Source organism: Furipterus horrens, unplaced genomic scaffold (genome assembly GCF_987537825.1).
Source record: "Furipterus horrens unplaced genomic scaffold, mFurHor1.1.pri manual_scaffold_9, whole genome shotgun sequence".
NCBI lineage: Eukaryota > Metazoa > Chordata > Mammalia > Chiroptera > Furipteridae > Furipterus > Furipterus horrens.
Genome location: NW_028327179.1, coordinates 7,131,628 through 7,149,934, shown reverse-complemented (window position 1 = coordinate 7,149,934; position 18,307 = coordinate 7,131,628). Strand labels below are relative to the sequence as shown.

The 18,307-nt window shown below is 45.7% G+C and overlaps 1 protein-coding gene across 1 annotated transcript in view; it reads left to right on the top strand.

The window, feature by feature from the left end:
• NPSR1 (neuropeptide S receptor 1) overlaps positions 1 to 18,307 on the top strand; it is a 93,714-nt gene that overhangs the window by 37,582 nt on the left and 37,825 nt on the right. The window lies entirely within an intron of this gene.

The following is an 18,307-nucleotide window of genomic DNA, read 5'->3' as shown; positions in this document are numbered from 1 at the left end:
AGATATTTCTCTTATGAATAATGAAGATGACTTTGGTACTGCGATAGCCGGGGTCCCCCAACCTCTGGGCCTTGGACCGGTATCTGTTTGGGGCTGTTAGGAGCCTGGCCACACAGCAGGAGGGGAGCTTGACTGTAATGCACTTGAATCATCCCAAAACCATGCCCCCTCCCCAACAGAAAAAAAATTTTCTTCCACAAAACTGGTCCCTGGTACCAAAAAGGTTGGGGACTGCTGTTAGGATTTGTGGGGAGAAGGGCACAGGAGTTGGTATTGAGGAGGTGGCAGGGCAAAAGCCCACCGTGATGTTGTATTTTTAAGCCATGCCTAGAGGTTAGGGTCATGGAAAGGTCCCAGTCTTTGAGAGTGACAGAGTTTGATAGGCTGCCCTGGAAAGCTGGTTCCCCTGAAAGAGTCCCCTGGAAGTGGTGTGGAAAACAGACTGGGAAAGGACCCCAGCTGGAGGAGTCACAGTGACAGCATAAGAGGCTATTTTAACAGTCCCCAAAAGCCTCAAATCTAGTGGTTCCCAGCCCTGGCTAGCTGTGAGAGTCAGCTGGGGAGCTTCTGAGACCACAGCTTCCTGAATACTACCCCAGATCCATGATATCAAAATCTTTGACGGCGACACCTGGGCATCGGTACTTTTCACAGTTGCCCTCATGATTTTGATGCAAGAGGAGAGCTGGGAATGCTGCGCCAAACCAAGCACTGGCAATAGATGTGAGCATATTCAAAACATATTTAGGAGGTAAGACTTCACGATGAGTAATAGAAATGGAGGAACAGGAAGCGCCTACTTTCCGGGTGAGAGATGTCAACTTCATAGCTTAGGGGAGAAGGTAGCCCTTACTAAGATGGAAAATACGGAGGACCTTCTCAAAGCTGAACACATTTCAAGCTTTGAATACACGATACCATGGAGCCTCTTCAAAGCCTAACCTTCCTTACAAACCTATACATTTGGAGTGGCCATTAGCAAAGAAAGCTTCTATTTTTTGAAAAATATCTCTTTCTACTGTTGGAAAAATTATGTCCACTCAAAAGTCATACCAAAAAAAAAAATGGTTTGACTATAGATGCCTGTTCTCAAGGGAGAGCTGGATATTGAAACAGCAACATTTCATTCTGAGGATTTTGCTCCTGTCTGATATTAATCATTTTTTTCCTTCAAGACTGAAGTGGAGCATCTCCTCAGAGGATCGTGTTTCTCAGCGTATTGGCCTAAATGGCCATGAAGTTTCACGGCCATTTGTTTTACATTTCAGTCTTCTTGAAGACCCATGTCCTCCCACGAGTGTGCTCTATCACCTCCTGCTGGCCTTGTCGGCTCTTCGCTGGCTGCCCTCTCCTGATTTAAAGGCTCTATGTCTCTCGGAGACGGTGCTTCTCCCAGGCACAGCCTCTATACAAGGCTCCCAGCAGCACTAGACTCCATCCTCCTTGGGGCTGGTAACTGGACTCTGTGGTCGTGGGAGGGTCGACTCTGATTGGCCAAGGCCTGAGTCTTGAGTTCACCCAAGGTCGGGGGAGTGAGTCAACAGCACCCAAGTCATGTAGATTAAGACCCGGATGGGAAAGGATAAACACAACACAGTCACCAAGAAGAGGAATATATGTAGTTAGATAAGCAGAAACAACAGGTGAGCAGCAAACCTTCAGCGGGTCTTCAATTTTCCATTCCCCTGAGTCTCACCATGGCCGTGTGAACCCCAGCGATGATTCACGGGCTGCCGTGTTCCCTCCCCTGTCACCACGCACAGCCATGGGGGGAGACACGATGGCCATGTTCAGGATGAGGTTCTGGGGGTTTCAGAGAAAAGACCACCTTGGAGGTGACAGCTGAACAGAACTGCCAACTGGTGCCATTCACGGCAGGGCCGTTTCTTCCAGTTCTTATCCCAGAGCCCCGCTCCTCGCCTCTGCTTTGCTGACTTTGAAAAGTGAATGAATGAATAAATGAATATCTGTGTGGGTCCTACACATATGTCCCCCACAAGCCCCACGCCAGCCTTCCTTCTTTTCTCTAAAATATAATTTGAGTGTTTATAGGCCATACAAGAGTGAAAAGGCAACAGCTCTCAACTCAGGATCCAGAGAAAACAGAACGGGCTTGTATAAAGTAACGCTTAATGAGCTGACTTCCAAAAGCACAAGGCAGAGCTTTAAAAATGTTAACTTCTGGGAAATCGTTGTTAAGGTTTTGATCATCTGCCCCGAGGAAGTCATCTAAAACTGCTGATAAGGCTTTTTTTGCAAGGATTTTTATCACAGGGCTATTTATAACAGCAGAAAATTATAAACCACTTAAATGCCAAACATTGAAGGAACAGTTAAATAACATGCTACATCCCCTCAAAGTGTGTAATGTACCATTAAAAACGTTAATAATAAAAGTGTAATAATATAGAAAAAATCTCATAAAGTAAATGATAAGCAAAATAGAAAACTATACATACACAGTGCATGCCAGCTATATAAAAAAGTAAATGCCATAGACATTTTTAATTAATCTTTCTTACATCCTCAATTTCCTCTACGCTGCCTCTTTTCATCATATTGCTCGGCAAAACCACAACCTTGGTACAATCTCACTTGGCCACCTTTTGGTAGAGCAGGCTGGAAAAACAGAACAAAACCACACAATACTGCTCACTCTCCTTAGCGTCATAACTCAGAACTCAAACAAGCCATTAATTCTGCCCGGCAACCCTATGCCCATTTCTCTATGGCTCATTGAATTTCTGCAAATAAAAATGTCACATATCTACCAAAGAGCGTAATGAGATTTTAAAAAATATTTGCACTTGTTCATATGACCTTGAGATAAGAAAGCGGTATCTCAGGCCACATTCCTGGCTCTCCTGAGCTCGCTCTTCCCTTCCCTCTCCTCCAGCTTCCAAAGCCTTGCCTGTGGTCCTCCTTCCCACCGCATACATGACTGCATCCCACGCTGCTCAGAAAACGGGAGCAGCAGCAGGACTCTTCCTCCTTGTTCTCTTGCAGCTCTACCCCCTCCTGCCGCCGTCAGCCTCCGTATCTGCTGCCTTCCACCTGGGAGTGGGGCTGAACTGCCCATGCTTCCAAGGCTAACGCATCCCCTCGTGCTTTAGATGTCACGTCACTACTCCTGTTGGTTACTCTCGAAAACTTCTCCCGCCCTGATGGCTTTTCCCTTTCTGCTAGATATTAACCATCAACACTTACAATGCTGTTGTTTCTCAAAGAAAAAAACAAAAACACAGAAGAGTTCAATCTTCTCACTCCTTCCTCCAGCCACAGCTCTGTTTCTCTACCACCCTTTAGAGGACTATTTCTATATTCTTAGTGACCCATTCTTCTTCTCCCATCCCCACTCAGATCATGCTAGTCAGGCTTTTGCCCCTACCATACCTAAAAAACAGCTCCGCTTAAGCCTCTTCAATAAGCTGCATATTCTATAATAAACCTAGGGGCCAATTATCAAGCTTCAACTTATGTGCACTTACGGCAGTATTTCTCACAACTGATCATTCCCACTTCCTGCAAATAAGTCTTGACTTGGCCCCTAGCCATGAAAATCTCCTGGTTCAGCATCTATACTACAGGCTGCTCCTTCTCAGTCTCTTTTATTGGTTCCTTCTCTTATTTCTGATGTCATGTCAATAGAATGTCTTCAGCTCTGAGATCAATGCTTTGATCCGCATTTGGTGGCATCATCCTGTCTCTGTGCCGACGATACCCAGAGTTTCATTGCACCCAGGAGTTCTTGCTTGAGCTCAAGTTTCCTAAGTCCAACATAAGCTGTGTTTATTGTCTATACCCCACCACTGGGGTATAAACTTCATCAGAAGCAGCTTTTTATCTATTTCAGTCTCTACACCTAGGAGAATGCCTGGCACTTAATGGGCATTTAATAAATATTTGGTGAGTGGATGAGTCAGCAATGCTACACCAGCTCTCTTTTGGTTGCTGTTTGCATGGAGAACTTTTTATATCCTTTTACTTTCTTCCTATTTGTTTCTTTGAATGTAAAGTGAGTCTCTTTTCAACAGGATATAATTGGATAATAACTTTTATCAGTTCTTTGCCTTTTAAGTGGTGAATTTAATCCATTTACATTTAAAGGAATTATCGACAAGGAAAGATTTAGGTCTGCCATTTTGCTGTTTGTTTTCTGTTTATAGCATTTTTTTTTTTTTTTTTTGGCTGCAATTAAGTTTTTGACATCCAGCAGAGGAGGCGTTTATACTAGCAATTAATTTCAGTTTTAGAAGATGAAGAATATTATTTGTCTTGCGCAGCTACAAACAAAAGTATCGTGCACGCTTAGATTCCAGGAACGGGTGTGACCAGTGGGAGAGGGTGAGGAGGGATGGAGGGAAGGGTTCTGGGTACCACCGCCAGCCTGCTTTCTTCCTATGGGGAATACACCTCCAATGGGGCTCACTGTGGCTGTAGGCATGTTTCCTGCCGAGCCCTGTTCGGCAAGGCTCTCAGCCAGAGAGCATGATTGATGTGCACAGGCCGGGACTCCTGGCAGCTAGTGGAGCCAGAGTGTCTAATTCAGAGAAAAAGGAATTGGGCCTCAGCCAGTCACATACCCTTTACGCTTTCATATGAGCATCCGTCAGACCCTGATTTCAATTTGACAAACCAGGAGAAATAAAACTGTCAGCATCGAGGCATGTTCTTTCCTGGGGCTATTAGCTGGGTAATGGAAGGAAATGTTATTGCTCTGGGCATTTGCATAATATCTATTGATCAAGCTCCCTACTATTTTTCCCTGCGAGGTTCTGGCTACGAGGGGAGACTGTGTAGGTCACACATCACAGCCTCTTCACACTCAAGCTGGGTCACAGCCACTAATGCCATTTGAGAATGAGGCGAAAAGTCTCCATTGTGACCCATCAAGCAGCAGCCTCAGGTGGGGGCAACAGTGTGAGGCTGGGAGCAGGGACAGCTGGGTTTTAGTCACAGCTCTGCCACCACCTTGCCTGGTGCCCTTGGGCAAGCTGCCAGCCCCTTCTGTTCCTCTCTTCAGTCCACACTTCCTGGAATACCTCCATTAGACAGTCTCTCCAGGGCCGAGGTTTGATGCCCTCATTAAAATGAAAAGGCTGTTGAGACAATAAGTGGCTTTAGCCATTAGCCTTAGAGAATTAGGACTAATTTTCAGTCAGTAAAATTTGTTTACACTCCAGAGCTTTTTGGTCTTGGAGGGCTGATGGGGGATGGAGGGTGGGAGCAGGTGGGAGAAGACTAACTGGTGTGTTGGGAATCTTCTTCCTGGGGGTGGGGTGGAGGACACAGGAGGAACCTAGTGGGTCATTATCAAATCGGAGACAAAGGTCTGTGAGGCTTAGCGTGGGTCACGGTATCCATCACCCCCCAGTGCCTGAATCCCTAACACACAGACCGAGGATCCTCACACAACCCCTTCCAGCAATGGAATAATTGCCTCCTCCTGAAAGCAAGCTACCAAGATATTACTGAGAAAAGACCCCGAGCCCAGCCCCGTATTAGTCAGAAGTCATTGTTTCTCCCAAGTGACAGCTCTCAAGGGTATATACGCTAAGGTCAAGAGTGTGACCTTGACTCTTCTTCCGGTTACATAGGTCCTATCTTTTCTCCGCCCCATGGGCAACCCCGATAAAGCTGAGCCCCCTTATGGCCCGTCTCAGCCTGCTCTTGTACCCCAAAAATCACCCAACTTCAGTCTCAACAAAATCTCTTGGAGGCTATGGCATTTATCAGCGGTGGTAAACTGCATGAAACACAGAAAGATGTCTTAAAATTCCCCTTTAGGTACCCATTCGCCTCGCCTAAAATCTCCAACAGATGCCGGAAATCTCTTCATTCTCTGTCCCGTAGGCTCTCTTCCCAACAATGTCTTCTTAAACCTTCCCAGGAAAGAGGGACGGGGTAGAGAGGGAAGGGGTAAAAAGCCAAGAGGGAAGCAGGAAGGAAGGAACACTTCTGTTATCGAGAGCCCGTATGCCCCAAACACTTAAACGACATTTAATCTGGACATAGTCGGTGTGCTTGTCTGGATTTTATAAGGTAGCCGCTCAGGCTCAAGATGTCTTCTTTGTGTTCTGTTCACTCAGGTGTTGGCTTCGTTCTATTCCACTCGACAGCTGATCAGTTCATTTGACCACCCCTGTTTTCTCAGTGGGTGTCAAGCATGTTAAATTAACTGGCATGCATTACAGAAGATAAAACAGCCAGTCTTTATCGTAGATCTAGTTTAAACACAGATTCCACTTCTTACTTACTTTTTTTTCCAGAAAACTGTCTCCCAACAAATTGGCTAGGAGCTCAGGACTATAGTGAGTCGCGCCCTCCCATTCCAGCCCACAGAGCCCTCTGTCGAGTCATTCAGCTCTACTCATGACACCCGCGCCAAGAAGATGGACCAGGGGTTTATGTTCCAAACATTGTACTGAGAACTTCACACACAGTAGCCCATTTCACCTTCGCAATAGCCCTACAAAGCAGGTACTCTTACTATCAAATGTTTACAAATGATGCCCTGGCTGGTGCGGCTCAGTGGACTGAGCACCAACCTGTGAACTAAAGGGTCGCCGGTTTGAATCCCAGTCAGGGCACATGCCTGGGTTGCAGGCCAGGTCCCCAGTCGGGGGCGTGTAAGAGGCGACCACACAATGATGTTTCTCTCCCTTTCCCCCTTCCTCCCACCTCTCTCTAAAATAAATAAATAAAACGGACAACAGGGTAGGGCTTAACTGTGGGAGTGGGGTGGGGGCGGCGGGACAGGGAAGAGCAGAGGGGGAAAATGGGATAACTGTAATAGAACGACAATAGAAAAGAAATTTTAAAAGGTCAAATAGCTTAAAAAATATGTTTATAAAGAAGCTGATCCAGGATGGAAAGTGACATGCCGGAGATTGCACAGTGATTATGTGGCAAAGTCAGCATCTAAAACCCTGCGTTCAGGCCCCAGGACCACACTGCACCATGGCCCAGACATGTAACATCACACCCACCAAAATGAAAAATGCAAGATGAGAGCGTTCATGGAAAATATTCAGCTGTAACTAGAGACCAGGAGTTCGGCTTTGAGGCCCTGTCAGGTCACTGCAGCTGAGCGGGTTTCATTCCGTGCTTTCTGGTGGCCCAAACTCAGCACAACGCAGGCCGATGCCGCCCTGGCCAGTGTGGCTCAGTTGGTGGGAACATCGTCCCATAAACCAGAAGGTTGTGGGTTCAATTCCAGTCGGGTACATGCGGAGGTTGCTGGTTCAGTCCATGGTTGGAGCACATGTGAGAGACAACCAATCGATGTTTCTCTCTTGCATTGATGTTTCTCTCCCTCTCTCTCTCCTTCCCCTCTCTCTAAAATAAATACACATGTCCTCAAGTGAGGATAAAAATATTTAAAAATTAAAAATACCTGAATTATTAAAAAAAAAACTCATCAGACACAATTCATTCTAGCCTCGAGGAAAAATGCCCAGCCAGATGTTTCCTGATCAAGAACATTGATCTGTGGAGCTTTATATATAGGACTTCGCTAACACATCAGTAAAATATTCTCATCAACATCCCTAAAATGAGTGAGTCAGGAATTCTCACAGGCCTACAACAGGAGCCAACATCATGGTGCCGAAGCAAGGCGGGTAGGCTGCCTGGCAGATGGGCTCTGAGCACAGAAGTCGTCATCCATACTAGTTTCCAGATCTTGGAAGCTTTCGCGGTGGCTTCACTTTTGAGCAAATAAGATGTTTGCTAAGATCTTCGATTATGCAGAGACAGCCTTGAAAACCATTCCCAGGCAGGGAATGACCTGTGTTCCTTTCTGCCTTACCTCCTATTGCCTGTTGGAGTTTTGGGGAAATGGATGCTTAAAAAAAGAATTAGCCATGCAAAGGTTTTGGGGAACGTCACACCTATGAAGAGAAAAGGGAAGAAGCAGGAGAGAAAGTCCCGTCAGAGCACCGTGGCAGCTGCCAGGCTCTGACAGCTCAGTAAAGGATTCCCACGTTGGATGGAAATAACCAGGCCCCCTCCCTGCACCTCGCTCAGTCATTGTCGGAGTTTGCACTAATAGTAGCATAATCCCAAGTAGAAAGCTGAGGCTAACTCCGGGGAATCGAACAGCTGGAGGGTGCCTGTGAACCACACTCGCAGCTGGACAGCGAGATTTGTTCTCGAACAGGGATCTGAGCCATGTAGCCCCACGTCTGCCTCCTCTCCCCATGTGTCAGCCTGTATGTGGCTGCAGCAGGGTGAGATGAGAACCAAATATTTCTCGTCACAGTCTACCACTTCCACCCCTGCCTGCTGCAGCTCAGCTGTCCTTGAGCGAGAACTGCAAAGAAAAAAAAAAGACATTCAAAGAACTCATCTCTTGGATCATTACAAATGGAACTCTCCTCTCCTTCACTTGGGCCTCTAAACATCCAGACCGTTGGTTTCCATTCTTCTTATTAGGAAAACAGAAATCTCATTACAAGAGGAAACGGGTTGTCCATTGCTTCTATTTACACTCACAGCACACTTTGAGCCCCATGTTGTGCAAGGTTGATTGCGTGCAGCCATCCTTCAAGAAATGTCACCTTATAACAGAGTGAGGAGGAGAAATGGTAGGAACTCAGTGCCTGACTTGCATTAGTTTCAAGGAAGCACTTGCCCTTGCTGAGCCCGTATTTGTATGCGAGTGTCAGGGTTCTTCATCAACTCAGCCATGACCAGCGACCCAGGCTGACCAGTTGGCCTCATTCAGTGAGATTCTTAACTTTTGCACAGAGCAGAAGCAAAGAGCATAGGTTTTAGGAGGACTTGGGTTTCTTTCATTAGATACATGGTTTTTATTTTACTTGGACCAATGGAGACAGAGAAACATGAATGACATTTATGACTTGTTAAGACTAATTAAAAACTTCAAGAACAAAGCTTTCTGTGAAGAGTGTGCCATAATGAGAATGGATGTGATTATTATTTACCTAATTGATCAGTAATGGCTGAGGTACGAGCCACTTTCTGGGGATTAATGAAGAGCTGGGGCGTTGGCAGTTGGGCCATTAGCTCAGCTAGTACTTAATCTTGGTGAAGGGCACAGAGCCAGGATTATACTGGTACTGTAAAATGAGCCCAAAAATTAGAGACACAAAAACTCACTTTTGGGGGGAAATAATCTTAATTTGAAGTTGAGCACCTGACATCAGACTGGGCAATGGAAGTTCTATCATTAAATAAACATTCACGTGCAGTCTTCAAATCTTGTTCTATTTAAGTGACTTCAAAAAAATAAATAAATAAATAAAGTGTCCTCAAGCATATGATTGTTTAAAGAGTGGGAGAGAGAGGGACCCTTAGCAATATCAAAAGTAGTTCCCTGTGCAGCTGCAAGAAAAAAAGCTATCATCACCTTCCCTGGTTAAAAAAAAAATCACTAGAGACATTGAGTCGAGCTGGGAGCATTGTAGACCCTAGAGCTTCAGAGCTGACATTGTTACCCACCATGTTCTTTCAGGAAAACCAGAGTCCCTCTCAGCCATAACACTGCAGTTGGAGCTAAAATGATCTTACATTATTAGAAATATCCATGTCACCATAAAAATTGTATTTGCATTCAATAGCCTCCTATCCAGTGCAATAAACGTTCATGTGCTCCTCGCTTGCAAAGAAAAAGAGTCACTCAGCTTGCTAGGTGTTCGCTGCACTACAGTTCTGCTCCGTGTGGAAAAGTCCAAACCTCAAGTGAGGGCAAGCAGGAGTCTAAGAAATGGTCTTCAACTCGCTCTCTATACAGGGTGGGTTCTCCACCAACGGCCTTGCATTTTCAAGAAGTCCCCAATGTGTGGAGCAGGACAACATTCCCTCCTTTATCTAGCAAGCCCCGCAAAGCTCACAAGACTCTGTGAAAAGAGATGAGACTATCAACAAGAGTACAGCACTGTCCCTGCCAGCCAGGAGCCTAGAATCCAGCAGGGACCTTAGAATCCAGAGAGCTCTTCTGGAAACCTGCTAGGGGATCCAAGTTCTCAATCATGTTCCTCCTTTCAGCATCTTGACCCTGTCATCATTATCTTAACCCATATGGGAGAAGATGGCCATCTGGCTCATTCTGCTCTGGGAAACCAGCTCTGCCACAGCCCACCAACCCAGCAATGGTAGTAATAATGTCGTCGGCAGCCGTCCGTCTCGAGAGACGATGGTGTAGCTTCTTAAGAGTCTATCTGCACCGCCGAGAATGGCTGTGCAGTCCGACTCGGGAGTGACACGGTATCTGTCTCCTCCCGTGTTGAATCGACATCTTGCGATGACGCTGGAGTGTCCTCTCCAGTGAAGCTGAAGCTACAGAGCCTGGGCAGGGTGATATGGAGGGTCTGCTGTTGCCCATGCAGCAGACCCCCCCTCTCTTCGCAGCTGAAGGGTCCAAGGGAAAGACGGAGTCAATACAGCTTGGCTTCAGGTGCGCTGCACCTGAATAATGTAGTCTCTCATTAATGGAAAGTTGCCAAGCCCTTACTACATCACAAGACAACGTTAGGGTCTGGAGACAGGAGGTGAATATAAAATAATCTCTATCTGTTCACAGTATATGGGAATTAAAGAGAAATACAAAATATATGTGTTGTGGGTACTTTGATAGTACAGCAGAGAGAGACCCAGAGGAGAAACTCAACCAAAGTCAACATAAAGGAGGTAACGTTGAATTCAGCCAAGAGGAGTTAGGAGGCATCTCAGGTAGAGGTGTACAAAGAACCTCTAAGTCAAGGGAGCAGCACAGAGAAAGAAGCCGACTCAGTGAACAGCTCGGGACGGTCAAGGAACTGGAAGGACTCCCAGCCAGAGCTCCCTCGGCTGCTCTTCTCACCTGCCTCCCTGGATGAACCAACAGCCTCCACTCTTTCTGCAAAACACCCTGAGTGCTGAGCACCCGTGACCAGCAGGATAGTCCCTAGTGAGCCTGCCCGTTTCTGCTCCCCGCTCTCGGCTTCTACGGCTCAGAGGGGTTTGTTCCCAAACCGTCCTATGCCCGTTGTTCTCGTGATTGAAATTCTGTAATTAACATAAACAACACTGAAGAGTAGGCTGTTTCCATAAAAATTAATATGAATACTTTGGAAAGACCTGAGTTTGTTTGTTTATTTGTTTTTATTGTCACTTAAAGAAGCTTCAGTAAAATATAACTCAGCAAATGCATCGATGAAGGAATGAAGGATGATAAGAATCCCTCCAATGAGATTCCACCTTAAATAGTTTTGCTGCTCCCGTGTTGAATCGACATCTTGCAATGACGCTGGAGTGTCACTCCCGAGTTGGACTGCACAACCATTCTCGGCGGTGCAGATAGACTCTTAAGAAGCTACACCATCGTCTCTCGAGACGGACGGCTGCCGACGGAGTTTTGCTGCTCTCTAAGGTTCTCTCTCCAATTTAAAGGAACCGAAACTAGAGATTATGGGGGTATTTTATGCACAAAAAAAGATGATACATCAAATCAAAGTCTTGGCCTTGCTTTAAATCAATGACAGATCGGTGCCCACTCGTGTTTTATATTTAAGCATTTGAATGGGAGTGGGTGTGCTTCCTTCTTTGACCCGTGTCTCATCCACGAACCAGCTGCCAGCAGGAATGCGCTAGTTGGAAGGGTTTCTCGGAAGGTATGAATTTGGGGTAGGATGAGAAAGGATCAGACCCAGGAGGCTCCAAAAGTCACAATAAGGTATTTGGAGTTCGTCTGCAGGCCAAACCCAGCCTGAAGCGTAATTTTATAGATGAAGTTTTGTTGGGACACAGTTCTCTGCATCGGGCGCAAGGACTGCCTACGGCTGCTCCCGCACCCCAACAGCAGAGTTGAGGGGCTATTGCGGGGCCAGCGTGGAGGACTCCAAGAAGGGTTAGGCCATGCCTGCGGGAAGCCATGAAACCCTACCCTTCTGTCTCACGCTTCTCTCAACGAAACCGTAAGCCACAGAGGGACAAGATACTATTGCCCTGGAGCAGAAGGAAAGGCACAGAAGCAAACCACAGAAGCCCCTCAACTCTTGGAGAGGGAGGTACAAAAGGCTGGTCCAGCATAGTGCACAAATTCCGTCAGAAGTCTCCTGCCCCGAGGAGAAGGGCATGAAACTCTCTCCCACCGAGATCCCACACAGAGACAAGGGAGGAGCTTGATTGCCATAGTGGGGGAGAACGGGGAGATTGAGAATGTCCCACCCCCCAAGGCCCCGGCCCATGGGCGCATGCAGGACTGAGGCTGGGCCGGGACGGGGCTGAGCTCTGCGACCGCCAGCCCAGCCAGCTTTGAGCGGCAACAACAGCAGCGTTACAGGCATAAAAACGCAGCCGGAGGTGGAAAGTGGAGCCTAAAACCCTCCGGCATCGCAGCTCCCACCCCAGCAGAGCATCTGAAGAGGAATTTGAAGCCCATGCCTGACAACAAAAGCCAAGCCCAGGCAGGTTTCTGGGCGCCCCGGTTCAACACCCCACGCCAGCAGCCTCACAGACACGTGCCACGTCCAGACATGAAACTATTTATCTTACTCTCTCATGAAGTTCGATTCACAATGTCCCCCATCCATTCCACATGTATGACGCAAAAAGGAACTGTCACTCACTGTCCGAAGCCAAAGCAATCAACAGAACCAGACAGATGAGTCAATGTTGGAACTATGAGATCGAAACTTTGAAATAATTATGGGAGTGTTCTTATCGGCTTTATTTGGAATAGCCAAACGCTTTTTTTTTTCTTTTTAGGAAAACAGGGAGAGACTTTAAAATAACATTCCATAAAAGAGGAATATGGATGGCTGATAAGCCCAGGAAAAGACGCTCACCATCCTCGACCAGCAGGGAAACGCCGATGGAAGACAGGAGGCGGGACACGTGACATCTGGAGAGGGACCAAAAGGAAACAAACTGACCCTACAGGAGTCCCTGTAACCAGTTTCCGTTTCTGCAGGTTCAGTTACCTACAGCCAACCGCCACCTAAACATATTAAATAGCCAATTCCAGACATAAACAATTCATACGTTTTACATTGCGTGCTCTTCTGAGTAGCATGATAAAATCTCGTGCCAAGCTCTCCACCCTTTGGTCAGTTAGTGGCTGTCTCAGTTTTCAAAGTGACGGTCACAGCATCACAGTGCTTATGTTCAAGTTACCTTTATGGTACTTGGTAATGGCCCCGAAGCCATTCATGTAACTTTTATTACAATATATTGTTATAATTGCTCTTTTATTACAAGCTGTTGTTAATCTCTTACTGTGCCTGATTTGTAAGTTAAACTGTATCATAGGTATCTTTGCATTGGGAAAACATAGTATTGGGTTGGCCAAAATGTCCATTATGTTTTTTCCATAAAAGATCCATTTTTCATTTTCACCAATAACTTTATTGATTTGGATATTTTGAGCATGTCCCACTATTGGCTTCTACTGGGTAGAGGCCAGGATTGCTGCTAAACACCTTCCAATGTATAACACAGCCCCACGACAAGGAATTATTTGGCCAAAATATCAGTAGTACCAAGAAATGATACAAACCACTTTTGAAATGTTCCATCAGTCACAGCACCTTCTCCATACACTGCACAAATCCTTTTTTGCATTTCAGTCATGCTTTTACTTTTCTTGAAATAATAAAGCATAACATGCTGAAAATGTGTATTTCCTTCCATCTTTAATATTAAAATGGCTGCACAAAAATTCACCAATTTTGATTTTTTTTTTTTTATGCACACTGATGTGACAACTATCACACTACAGTCTAACAAAATTATTTGGAATGAAGTTAGAGACAACTAAGCACTTACTAGAACCAGCTTATGGAAAAAAATGTAATGGACTTTTTGGCCAACCCAATATATAGAGAGAGACTTTAGTACTGTCTGAGGTTTTAGTCATCCACTGGGGGTCTTTGAACATAAGGGAAGGCCACTGTCTCGAGGGCTGGCAAGGATGCAGAGCCACTCTGTCCCTCACACGTCTCTTTGTGAGGACACACAGTGTTAGACATACCCACCCTATGTCCCAGCCATCTTACTCCTGGGGCTTTATCCTTGGGAGATAAAACTTACGTCCACATAAAATCCTACACGTGAATGTTCATATCTGATTTATCTGGAATAGCCAAAAACTGAAAGCAACCCAAATATTGCACAATAAGCTTCTCTTCCTGTGCTCTCAGGAGACACCAGTATCTACCAGGGACACCTCAGCCAGGAGCCCATACCACACTGTAGACGTCTTCTTCTATCTCACATTGAAAACATCTCAGCTTCAGTCCCCCAAACCTCCTCGTTTGACCTTACAAAGTCTGTCTCAGCCCACGTCTTTGTCCATATCTCGTTCTTGAATGTCTGCTCGGTCCCACACAAGTATAATGCTAATTTCAGTACTGAATCTACCAAATTAACCTGCCCTGCTCCCCACTCCAGTAACTAAAAAAAAATCTATTCAAAACACATGTTTGAATACATCAGCATTCCACAGCTCCCACAGTAGACAGGAGAAATGCAATCACATTTCATTGGCACATGAGACCCAAAATGGTCTGGATTCTTCTCTCTCCTGCCCTGTTCTCCACTTCCAAGCTCCTATTCGAGGCTCCAGCAGCAACAAACTGAGGTTGTTTCGTGTCTAGTTTCATCTTACTTGTTCTCACCCCCAGAGCTGTGTTCCTGCTGTTGTGGGTGCTTACAATCAAGGTCCCTCACTCCCTTTTCCCCCGACCTCTCCTTACTGGCCCTTTGGGGTTCAGCTCAGGAGTCAGACTTCACTCTTCACTTCTTCACACTCCACCCATATTCTTGCTCAGCTGGGAACCCCATTCACACTTGCAAGAAATCGCATCAAAGGAATGGTAAAGCCTGCTGTGAGCCTACTTTGGGCTTTTCTGAGTATTAGCCTTTCCTAGGATCTTTGAGTAAATTTTTAAAAGCAGGAATAATAATATAGAACATGATGAAGCCTTTAAAGTGTACATTTTGTTCCCCAGGCCGTGTTAATTACCATTTAGGAAAGGTTTATTTGCCATGTACTCAATTACTTAGGTAACTAAAGAGATTTCTACTGATCAGGTAGAGCAGCATTTGCTTAATAGTAAATAACAAACACTCATTTCCACTGAGAGTCTATTGCCAGATGTGGGTTTATTTAAGGCTGAGCTCCAGGGGAGAACAGGAATTTACTGCAGTGCATGATAATTGTTCAGATAGCCACGTTGACCTATAGAAACCCAAGTATAGGTTTTTCTCCCGTTATTTAAAATTAAGGAATAAATAAACCCAGAGAAAATATCAAAATTACTCCAATGTCCCTTCAACTCATTAAATTCCTAGGTGATGGGCTCCCAACCCAGAAGAAGTCTCAGACCCTGCTCAAGTCTGACCTTCTCAGTGAGAACTTCTCTGACTCCCCAGCGCAGCCATGAGATTTCTTCTCCAGGTTCCTGACACCTTTGCTGTCACCCCCGTGGGCTTGCCAGTGTTTCTGGTTGCTGTTACCTACAGAGAAACGAAGAGGAAGGGAGAGACAGGCATAAGGCGGGGAGGGCCACATGCCCTTCTGGGGTAGACCGTGTCATGTGAATGGCCAGGGAAAGCGTCTGGGGAAGGGGACTGGGAAGCTACCAATTGAAAGGTAGATACAAAATCAGTCAACTGATCAATGGAGGGAAGCCATTCCCGGCAGAGGGGATTCATATCTGAAAACACAACTATGTGATCCATATGGTGTCCAATCCAAAATTGCCAGGTGGGGAGTTTGGCAAGCCCAGATTGTAAAGAGGGTTAATATACTAAGCGGGAGGTGGGGCAGGGTTCAGACTATCCTGTCCACAGTGAAGATTGAGAAAGGGAAGATTTATCTCCCCAGTTTTCTATAGGAACAAAAGCGACTTTTGTGGGTGGAGTGGCCCTATAACTAGAAAGGACTGAAAGGGAAATCAGAGCAGCCAGTGCAGGAACAGAGCATGGGAGGAAGACTTACACCTGCCCTTTAGTCTAGGGGATACAAGGGAATGCATACAAGGAGAATTACGAAGGAAGGAAGGGAGGAAGAAAGGAAGGAAGGAAGGAAGGAAGGAGAGTAGAGAGGAGGGAGGAAGGAGAGGCAGGGAAATAAAAGGAGAGAAAAAAGGAGAAATTAGAAGAAAACACAGATAGTGTGGTGAACACCATGAACCCTGACACCCAAGAATCTGGGTTCCAAACCTGACTTCCTCTCTAGCTTGCTATAAAATCTCAAGAAAATGTTCTCTCCTCACTTAGTTTACTCATTTATAAAATGGGGAACTTGTAGGTTATTATTAGATTAAATAATCTTGAATACTTCAAATACATAGAATCTATCCAAGGACAGAATAACTGCTTATTAACATCCCTTAAGAGCATGCTCAATGCGGGCTGAGAGTCATGATTCTCCTTTAAACCATGCAGCAAACTCTAGTTATATAAGATGTCATCATTGGGGCAAGTTGGGTGACAGGTACATGATATCTCTCAGTAATGATTTTGCAACTTCTTGTGAGTCTATTTCAAAATAAAAAATTTAATTAAAAGAAAATGCCCTGGTGCCTTGGCCAAGCCAACGTGACAATTCATTCAACAGGTATGTTCTGAGCACCGACTACATGCCATATGCTGCCGCAGCTGCCACCCTCTCTTCTGTTTCAACATCAACAAATTTTCCAGCATTCGCTGAAGCAATTAAGCTTGATTTTTCAGCTTTAGCTGTTCCTCTTCAGCAGAAGCCCAGCAATAAACACAAACCACTAGAAATGGAAGTGCGAGTGGCCTAGCTTCATCGCCCAAGTTGGAGTTTCTTTGTGCAGCTGTTCCATTTTGTAAGTGCCTAAATCAGCCACATGCATCCTCTTTACTAAAGAGTAATAGAGCAGCTGAGCCTGTGAGTCTGCAGTCAAGCTCCGGGACCCACCCAGTTCCTGCAGGCACCAACCATGAACCGAATGACCTGAATGAAGTGAAGACTTCCACTTGGCCTTCCCCACTATCATGGGGAAGCCAACATGGAGTTGCTGCAACTATCACATGTATCAATTCAAATGAAATGCTCAGAGGCTGGGAAAATGATCAATAACAGGTCTTCAGGTCCTGCACATCGTCCCACTACACCCAGGATTCTAGTTATTACCTGGCCCCATGAGATTCCGTTCTTCAGTGAGTCCGCAATGACACTCCAGGTCTCTAGGTATCATGTCAACATAGACACTGTGTCTGGCACTCCTCCAAATATCTAAATCTTCCTCTTCCTCGGTGTAAAGTCACTTAGGCAAGTGGCAGCAGGTCCCTTTGGGGAAGGATTAGGAGAAGCATTACAGTGCAAAGACCTGAGTCTATGACCACCGCCCTGACCGTCTGGTCCAGCTCATAGGTGGGAGCCACCACCAAACCTTTTCACCACGCTAATTCCTCTCTCACCAGTGCATTCCTGGGGAACTTGGTGAGTGATGTGTCTTCTGAGACTTTCCAGGGAAGAGGATTCTCTGTTGGGTCTTCGGGCTTCACTGGATACATCAACTACTGCATGTTCATCTCCGTGGGCCTTTATATTTATTTCTCTACCAGAGCCAACACAGGCATTTCCGTTTTGCTAAGGAAAGACCACGGATCTCCCCAAGCTTCTAAGGTCTACCCTAGTGATGAGGTTACCCTGGTTCTGGGGTCCTTGACAGTATTATACCTTGTCTCAAGGAAGTGACCCTAAGTCAATGAATTCTTGCTTATCCAGTTTGAAGTTCCAGTCCTATCCATCAATCTGCAGAGACTCCCTGCAGCGCTGTTTGAGGAAGATGCTGGATCCTATCATCAATAGCGGGATCTGTCATGAGGGGTGAGAGGGAGCTTCTAGACATTCATATTTTACTGTTTCTGTTGTAGACACCCATGCAACTGACACAGTCTGCAGCTACAGGGTTGAGTAAAGATGACCGCAGAGCACAAAGGCTCTGACCTTGGACTCAGTTCCTCTCTAGTTTGACCAAGAGAATTAAATTGATCAAGTGCTTGGCTTTTTTCAAGGGCAGATGTTAAAAAAGGAAAGAAAGCAGAGGAGCCTAGGAAGAGACAGATTATAATGGGTGGTAGGGAGGTAAAAAGAGGTCTAAGCTGTGAAACAGGGGGTGCATAAAAGAGAATTTGGGGGGGCTTCTTGAAGATAAATATTTTTCTTTTCTCAATTTTGCCTTTTATTGATCCTCACAGAGTCCTCGTTTTAGCACAGGTCTGGACCTCCTTAAATCTCTTCTGTGTTCAAAAAAAAAATGTCAATTGTATGATTAGTATGATTCCTCTGCGGTCATCACCTATGTCCTCCCTAGGTGGCTACCTC